Source organism: Ambystoma mexicanum, chromosome 9 (genome assembly GCF_040938575.1).
Source record: "Ambystoma mexicanum isolate Mex_15411 chromosome 9, UKY_AmexF1_1, whole genome shotgun sequence".
Classification (NCBI taxonomy): Eukaryota; Metazoa; Chordata; class Amphibia; order Caudata; family Ambystomatidae; genus Ambystoma; species Ambystoma mexicanum.
Genome location: NC_090931.1, coordinates 351,446,487 through 351,455,772, shown reverse-complemented (window position 1 = coordinate 351,455,772; position 9,286 = coordinate 351,446,487). Strand labels below are relative to the sequence as shown.

At 46.5% G+C, this 9,286-nt stretch overlaps 1 long non-coding RNA gene across 1 annotated transcript; it reads left to right on the top strand.

Annotated features, from left to right (window-relative positions):
- Nucleotides 1–2,594: 2,594 nt before the first annotated feature.
- LOC138489637 (uncharacterized) lies at nt 2,595–5,355 on the top strand. The gene is made up of 3 exons (XR_011274844.1): nt 2,595–2,721; nt 2,814–2,934; nt 4,578–5,355. It is a non-coding gene; the product is annotated as an uncharacterized lncRNA (long non-coding RNA).
- The last annotated feature ends 3,931 nt before the right edge of the window (nt 5,356–9,286 follow it).

The following is a 9,286-nucleotide window of genomic DNA, read 5'->3' as shown; positions in this document are numbered from 1 at the left end:
GTGTGTTGTGTGTGATAATGTCGTTGGTGGAGCTCTTAAGTAAGGGCTCTGGTTCGATAACGTGGAGGATAAAGGGGATCTAGGGTCATTGGATGTAAAGGACGGTCAAGGGGTCTGCCTTCCTGGAGGTTCTCGAGTTCTGATAGGACCTTTATGGGAATTTGTATAGAGAGTGGTGTGTTTGCCAGGAATCCTCTAAGGCTGAGGCTGGGTATTTATGGGAGTAAATTTACATAATTAACCCTTTGACTAGCCTTATTACCCTGGGCAGCAGTTACTGCAACATGCGAATGTTAGGTCACAACAGTGGTGCAGGGTCTAGTTAACAGATTACATTTCCAAATCTACCTTCAGTCCTGTTTTTTGTGTGTTTTTTTTTTTTATTTGCGGGTGGGTGCTACCTGCTGCCTTATGGTTTTCTCGCGGCACTTGAACATTAGACATTTACAGCAAAACATTATAAAGAAATCTCAACATAATATAACATGACCTAAACACGTAGTATAAAAGGAGAGGACTTCATACCCCCCTTCACCACAAAAAAGTGAATGAGTACATTTATTTATTTATTTATTTATATTTATATAGCGCGCAAGCAGCCCAGGGGCATTGAGGCGCTGTTACTTGCAATAACTTGGTTACAGGTTACAGGCATGATCGCGGTTGTTGACACATTATGAATACTACAAAAACTTCATACTGTTGTTACAGATATTGCATTTGGTCATATGTTACAACTAATATGATAGGTATTCGTGCTGGTGTGTCGGGCCTTATGTGAAGAGGGTAGTTTTCAGAGTTTTGCGGAAGATGGTGAGGGAGGCCTCACCTTGGATAGTGGGAGATAGGGCGTTCCAGTGAGTGGGTGCGAGATAGGGGAAGCTGGATCCGCCCGCTCTGACTCTTTTTACTAGTGGCACAGAGAGCATGTTGGTGTATGGTGATCTGGTTGGCCATAGACAAATGGCCATATACATGCAAATGCAAGTTTTTTAAAAAAAAACACAAAACTCAGGTAGCTTCTAGTTAACTTGCATTAATTGGCTATTGGAAAAGAACATATTGATCCCAACAGATAAATACATTACAAGATATGTTTCTATAGCTTAAATCTAGACATGGTGTAGCATAACACAGTGTAGCAGAGGAAACCTCAGTGTAGCATTCCAAAATGAGGCAGAGCAAGACAATGGGTCTCATTCCAAGTTTGGCGGTAGTGCAATGGCAATTCTGCAAAAATACAGTCAAAATCAGTTACCTTTACCGTCACTCTGACCTGAGGATATGCCGTGGGATTCAGAGTGGGGATAATTCCCCATTTTTCAAAGTGCCCTATTTTTGGAGTTCACAGGACTCCATGGGAATTCTTGGTACATTTATCACATGGTAAATTTGATTTTTTTGGTGGCGCACGCACGCACGCACGCACACACACACACACGCACGCACACACACACGCACGTCATCTACTGCTCTTGGGATTGACTGCTTGCTCTTTTGTAGTAGGCCAAGGCCTTGGGTCTGAATAGCAAGAGGGCCCCTCCAATCACATCCTTTCTTTGCTCTGCCATTCCTTGGTGACAGTGGTAAAAAGAAGACAAAACTGGAGTGGTGTGGTTGCGACTGAGGTGGAGGGAGACCCTGACTGCTCCCCACTCAACAGACGTGCAGAAAGAGCCACTAATCCCATACTTTAGTGTTGTGCAACCTTTGGCTTTCCAGATGTTTTGGACTTCAACTCCCATCAGCCAAAGCAAATACAGTCAATAATAAATAATCGGTCGTAGTCCAAAACACCTGGTGAGCGGCAACTTGCTATATTGCTTACCTTATGCAATACCACACGCACAGTTACAAACTGTGATTTGTGTTTGGAGTTAAAATGTGGCAGTCTCAGAAGAGTGACTGTGATAAGTTGTTGCAGAGCTGTGGTCACAGAATGGAGCCACGATCAAGTGTCGTAGTACCACAGTGAGAGATGGGAGGCCATGGTTAGAGCTTACAGTACTGTGGCTACAAAAATGGGACCTGATCAGGAGTCACAGTACCCGGGCAGCAGAAGGGAGGCTCTCTTCAAAAGTTGCCATACTGCGGTCACAGAAGGGAAAGTTAGAGGATATAAATAGTGCTTAGGGTACTGTCACTGGAGACTTCCGTCAAGGTTAGAAATCAGAGTACTATGGACACACAAGAGAGACCTCATAAGGAATGGCAGAGCTGCAGTCCTGGGATGTGGGAACTCTGATTAGGAGATCCAATACTGAAGTCAATGGATTTTCTTATGCTCCTCCCATTACTGGCCTCCGCCCTTTCCAACAGGCTGGACCCTTTGTGCGCCCTAACAATTCAACCTCTTCCTTATTTTCTTTGGTCTCCCAATTTGTTGGGACTTTCCTTCATATCCGCTGGTGGATAATGTTTTAGATGGGGATTGCACTTTTGGGAGGGCATTTTCCTGTTGAAGGGCAAGCAAAACGAAACCTTAGTTGTTCGTTTGTGACAAAAGTTATTCCGACCACAAAAATTCTCACGTTAGCATATTAATGATATGATAGGTTATTTATAACCGCTTAATGCGCAGACCCGGGGATCGAACTGGTGTTGCGCCGTGTCGTATTGATTTCATCACGAGACCGTTGCCACTGAGCTATCCTCCCGAGACGGTCGAGCATAATGTTTTTTGGTGCAGTTAAAAGAACCAGCTTAGAAACAAATGCAAATGTAAATACATTGAGGCAACCACCACGTCTTAGAGAAGGGAAGTGGGTGGGGGCTCACGCATATTAACGCTCTTCGTTCTTCTCACCTTGCAGACAACACCCGGTCCGGTGGCGTTTGCTGCACCAGAGAGTCCTTCATAAAAAGAAAATGTCCGTATGGGTCCATCGACAGCTATACAGAGCTCAGGCAAGACTGCCCAAGACCCGGATATTTGTAAGTACTGGTTCGGCACACAATATCAATATGCAGAGGGGGGAGGGGAATTGGGCCAAAACAAGACCGAGTTGCACTGCAGCCAAAACTGTCGTGCCAGAGCAACGTTCCATGTAGACGCGAAGCCCGAACTACCCCAAGATGAGGAAGCTCGCTGCCTGCCATGAGCCTCCTGAACGCTGCCACACAGACACTTCTCAGCATAGTGATATAGTATTTCTCTGCATGCAGCTGAATAGTACTCACATATTGCATTGAAAAAGCGCCATTTGCTCAACAGCCCTAACTCAAACACTGGGAGTGTCCAAAGCGGCATATATGTCTCATGCTTTGCACGCATTTTATTGTCAGGGTGACTATTATGACAATGGAAAAGAGCACCTTACCCAGTGTGCATTGCATAGGCAGAAGGAATGAACGTTTGAATTACTAGCGCAGGCATGTTTGGTGGTCGTTCTTATGTTTCCAAAATACACTTTGTTTTAATGCAAAGCAGCCACCATCCTGTATTCGACACTTAGCCCCCCCCCAGCCTCGCCCACACCACAGACAATCCACCCACCCCCTCGCCCCACCCATGCCCAAAGAGGGGGGTGCTTTCCTCCAGTAAATTCTGTCCGTTTCCAGCACTGTCACTATGGCAACCAAGATCAAGAACTCCCCTTTGTCAATCATACAATGCAGTACCTGTTGTCAAGCTCATGGTATGGGGCCTGCAGCCAAGAACGCTATCTGGTATATATGCTCAGGCAAGCACTCTAGCCAAGGAGCATGCGCTTTAATATCAATGACCAAGCACACACTGCAGTCGGGCCGGTACACACCGTTGTATTTCTGTTCAAGAACACTCTTTGCAATCCGTGGTCAGACACACAATGAGTGATCTCTGCTCAGGAGCATGCCCAGCACACCATATTATCTGCTGTCAGGCACACAGCTTGGCCAAGCATGCAATGCAGCATCCATGGACAAGCACACTTACTGTGGTGTCTGTAGTCAGGCATACAAAATAGCAAATGAGATCAAACACACCACATGGTCAAGCATGCCGTGCAGTTTCTGTGGTCAAGCACACGGTATGGTGCCTGCAGTCAGGAATGCAATATGGCAGATGTGTTCAGGCACACACTGTAGTCAAGGTTTATGCACTTTGGTATCTATGATTAAGCACACACTATGGTTGGGCACACTCGATTGCATTTCGGGTCAGGAATTCTCTGTGGTAGCTGCGGTGAGGCACACACTGAGCTATCTTTAATGAGGGAGGCACGCACTGCGCTATCTGGGTCAAGCAACCACTGCACATGGCGCTATCTGTGATCCAGAACACGCCGTGGTACACTGGCCAAGCACACAAATGGATCAAGCACACACTGTTGAATCTGTGGCCAGGCATACTATGTTTCATCTGTGGCAGGGCACTTTGGGGCATAAATGGTGAAGTTTACCCTGTTTTTTTTTTAGTCAAGCCCATCTGGTGGGGTCTATGCATGGTTAGGCACTATGTACATCTCTAGTCATGTTGTCATGGTGATGGTATAGAGGGACATGTACACATGCAATGCGCCTGTATATGATGAACTGGGGAGGGGAGCAGAAGTGAGTGGTTCTTTTGCACTGACACAAGTTTTTTTGCTCTGCAGGGTGCGGTTTAAGAAAGGCAATACATACTGTGTAGGGGTCGACTCCACCTGGTTTAAGGGATATATAGAGAATAATCTAATCAAAAAGGAGTGATGTGGAGCCTGCTGTTCTCAGAGCCTGCCGTCTTCCACCCACTGCCCACCGTGCCGTGCCAGGGGTGTGCCCTCGATATCATGCACGTATCGACCAGACTTTGCGCCTCCCTACCACTACTGCATGTTCTATCATACTCTTCCTTTGCATCTCTGACAGGCAAAGCGCTTCGACGCCACAACCCATGGCAGGAGGCGGTATATAAATGCAAGATACCATCACATAACCTCAATTCACCAAAATGCCAGGAAATCTGATATGACAATTTTTGACCCTTTGAACATCATGTCATAAGAAGTGATGGGACTTGACCTATGGCCTGGATGACATCCCCATTGTGTCATCAGAAATCAAGAAACTATAAGTGCATCAATAATGTAACTAAGTTGGAATAGCTGACAAAAGGCTGTTCGGGATACCACATTTTTCTCTATTACTGCCTTTATACCTTGCATGTCGTTACTTAATCACCTGCTCCACAATGAGATCACTAACAGATGTAACTAGTATAACGATTCATTGCATTAGCTGATTTGTAAATAATGTAAGATATTGATGTAACCTGTAACTTGCTACCACTGTGTTGGACTGCATATGACTGTAACTTCTTGCAACAAGATTCAAATGTAACCAGTCTCTTAAGTTAAAAGTGCCTAGTTGCCTTTGGGTTTTGTGCGCTATATAAATGACTAAATAAAATAAATAAATAAATAAATAAGGTGCCTTGATATGCCATATGTATAGCTGTGATATACTAGTTGCATGCCCAACAGGGTCACCATTGGCAAAGGACAGTGCTTTCATATGGCATTACAGCCTTACATGGCCTGAAGTGGCCATTTTATGTCAGTTATAGCCTCACATGTCAGATATAAACATGATATGCAAAGTCCATTCACTAATGCCCCAGGCAGTGCCATCATTGGCCAAGTGAAGCCACACATACCCAGCAACTGTCATTTTCGTGCTGTTAACACCTCGTTTACCAGGCATAGCCCTCATATCCAAGCTACAGCCTCAAATGCCCTACTGTGTACACACCTTGCTGGCAAACAATGAAGCTGTACACAGTATTACCATCTTATGCTGCCCAGTGCAGAGTAAAATCTCATATTGCAGGTGGGGTCATTATATACAGAATATGGCTTTGTCAGTCCAAGTGTTGCCAGCAGATGCTATCAGGGTAATTTCCTGGGGGCAGGCAGGGCCGTCCGTGGACCTCCGGGGTTGGGGAGGCCCCAACTCCTCCCGTGTCCCAAAGGAGTATGAGGCACCACAAGAGCAAAGAGTTACTGCTGTTTATTGCACAAAACAGACAGGGACAGGTTCTCGGAGCGTAGGTATCCAAGGAACATCTCAGCGGTGAAGGGCTTGCAGGCCCTTTTTCTAACGTGATGACGCTACTATGTGCGTCACCTGGGAAAGTTTGCTCCAATACCAAACCCTACCCCGGGTTGGCTCCCCGTATGGTAGGGTCAGTATGGATCAGTATAGGAGAGAATATTAGTGGTGGAGCGGAGGTCAGGTGGTACTCTTGGGTAGTCCCTAAAAATGGTTACTTAGAAAGTGTTACATTGCATTATAGTGTCATTAGTGATTAGCCCCTCGTATTCTGATTGGTTCATCTGCGAGCGCCCAAGCCTGGGACCATCGTCGTTCCCAGCTCGTGATGTACCTGGTGTTGGGAACAATGTATGACTATGGGTCGGTGGCGGACAATGGACAGGTCTTACTACTGGCTGTTGGCTGCTCCTTCCCCATCGCCGCCGGTGTCTAATGTGTAACTTCTTTGTTGCAGTCCAGGTCCCAGACGTGAGACCCCAGAGCTTCTCTGGTCTTTGGCATCGTATCAGGTCGGCCTGGTCATGTGTTGAGAGACCGAGGCTGAAGCAGAATTACGGGGATTTGATTTGTATTTCTGCTCCAAGGAGTATTTAGCAGTGGCAGGTGTAACCTTGGCCCTGAGAGCACGGCATGTAGAATGCAAGTTTGTGGCCTTGGCTGTGGGGCTCCAGTTAGGTTTTGTTCTGCATGATCAGCACCTTGCAGCTCCGTCTGAGCTGCTCTGGGCCTGAGGACTCTGGTTTGCAGCCTACCTTGGCCTAGTCTATGGGTGGCGGCATACAGTCCATAACACGGGGGTGGCGAGGTGCGACTTGGGTCCTTATACAATAGTCCATCTACAGGGTGACATCTTCAGTGTTTTAGTGGTAAAAAGCATCTCCAAGCATATACACGAGCGCTTCTGGCGTCTTGCGTTTCTGTGGTGCAGTAGTTAGCCTATGTGAAAAATAACAACGATGCATGTCCATGAGTGTGAGCGGTCCTCTATGTCATAGCACTGAGTATGTTCTTTGTGTGTGTCTGATCCAGGTGCTTGGTGGCACGTGTGTTATTATCTGTTGTGGCTATGTCGTCATGTCATCTCTAACGATGGCGATATTGGTTAGTGACATCAAATCAAGTTGGTCCATATGGTCGGTCTCAGCTCCACCTTAGGTCCCACCACGTGCTTTGGATGGCGCGCAGCTGACCTGGGGGTGTGTGGCGTGGCCACTGTGGATTTTGATGTCCGGGGCAGCAGTCAGAGGGCTGAACTCATCCCGTGTTTGGTGCTTAGGTCGTGACGTCATAGGCCATGGTCTGGACGGGAATCGGGGAAAGGGATCGTCCCATTTTCCCTCTTCAGTCCCCCCTCTGGTCGACTCTCGACCACAAAATTATCCACTCTTTTATCTCCTCTCACTCGCCATACCGTCGTTATTCCTGCCAGGTGTCCGTATCGGTCTACGTGATCTTCAAATGACCAATACATGTATACACATCCACCACCGGGCTTGCAGTAAACCCATTTTCCAACATAGCTCTTCGGGTTTCGTGGATTCTCAACTTTTATCGATGGCGCGTACAGGTCTGCTTCCACTATCTGTTGCCGCAGCTGTTTGCGTTCCTTGATGATGATATCTGCGTGTTTGTCGTCTTCAGCAGGCATTAGCACGTGCATGCTTATCATTTCCTCGGCAGTACGCTTCGACCTTGCCATCCATAGTTTTATCCCCATCAGCGAAGCCATTCGCAGGATCATGCATCCTGCCACAACCTTGAGGCTGTCCGACAGCCATGCAGCATCCAGGACCAGATATACGAAAACCAGCTACCATCCTTCTTTACCCCCTTTGCTTCTCCTTCCATCTTGGCATGCATCTTGGCCTGCTGTGATACTGCTGCAGATAGGGTGCCGTCGTCTTCGTTGTTTGCAGGAATGAAAGTGCAGCAGGAACTTCCAATTTTTGCGCAAACACCTTCTTCCATTGCTTTTAGAAGGTCTAGCACATGCCTATTCTGTAGGGCCACCATCCTTATTGCCCTCAGTTCCTCTTTCATTGTGTTGAATCCGTAAACGGTGGAGTTAATTGTCATCATTAGCTCCCATCTTGTTATCTGTAGCCATTTTGCATTCGCATACGCCTGTACTCCTGGATGGATCACAGAGGAAAAGAACATTGTCGCTCTGCTAAATAGTCTGTGTGCTGGTGGAATCTAACTCAGTGCTCTTTCTGACCTTCCCTATAGGTAATTTCCAGTGAGTGGTTCTCCTTGTCTTTCTACTCTGGATGCTTTATTGTCTTTAGTAGCGTCACTCCTTGAGGTGCTCCCTGCTTCTTTTAGGGACCTTCTCTTCCTTTTGTTTCCTTCATCCATCTTAGGGAAATTCTCCAGGCTGATGTGTTTTTGCGGTACTACCAGAGATGGTACATTGACGTTTACCATAGTACATACCCCATTCCATGATTGCAGTAGGCTGTTATAAGCTTTTGTTCCGCAGGCCCAATAGTGGTCCATCAGTACGGCTGTTCCTGCTCCCCCCCTCAGGAATCTTTATTGTTCTTTTACATCCTTCGTTTACTCCAACATCAACCTCACCATTGTGCTGGTAACATAGTGTAGGTGCTGCAACGGTTATTATCGATATGGGTTCCTCCTCTTTTTCCAACCAAGTTAGCAGCGCCACACTCTTTGTCCATTCCTTGTAGCACTTGTCATTTTCCTCTTGTATGGTCATTACTGATGATTTTGCCAATGTCACTATCTTGCTTCCTACTACTCCATCCACCCATCCGTTCTTTGTATGTACTTTGCCATATACTAATATTAGTGGTCTTTCCCAGCACCCTGGTTCACCTCCAACCTCTCTTGCATTCCATTTACATGGCAGGTAGTTCAACGTCACTTCTTTTGTGTCACCCTTGTCGGGACCGTCGGTTATGTATTGAAGTCCTTCGGTCAGCTGCCAATAATTGTCATACATCGGCAGTGTCTTGATGAAGTTGTCTTCGTAGGGGTATGTTGACCTTGACTTCCATCTTAGTGTTACCTGTTTTCCTTGAAATCATCCTCCCTCGTGTTTGAAATAATGCAAAATATAAGAGGCATTCTGCTGTCGCTTCTGGTATGTCAGTAGCCACAAATGTTCTGTAGGCGCTCATGGCATTTGGGATCAACAAGCACACATAGCAGTTGTCGTTTGTCATGTCCTTACCAATTTTGAAGATGTGTTTATACCACATGTTGTTAGAGACGTGTGCGGTTTCTGTATCTCTGTAGATATGTGTCT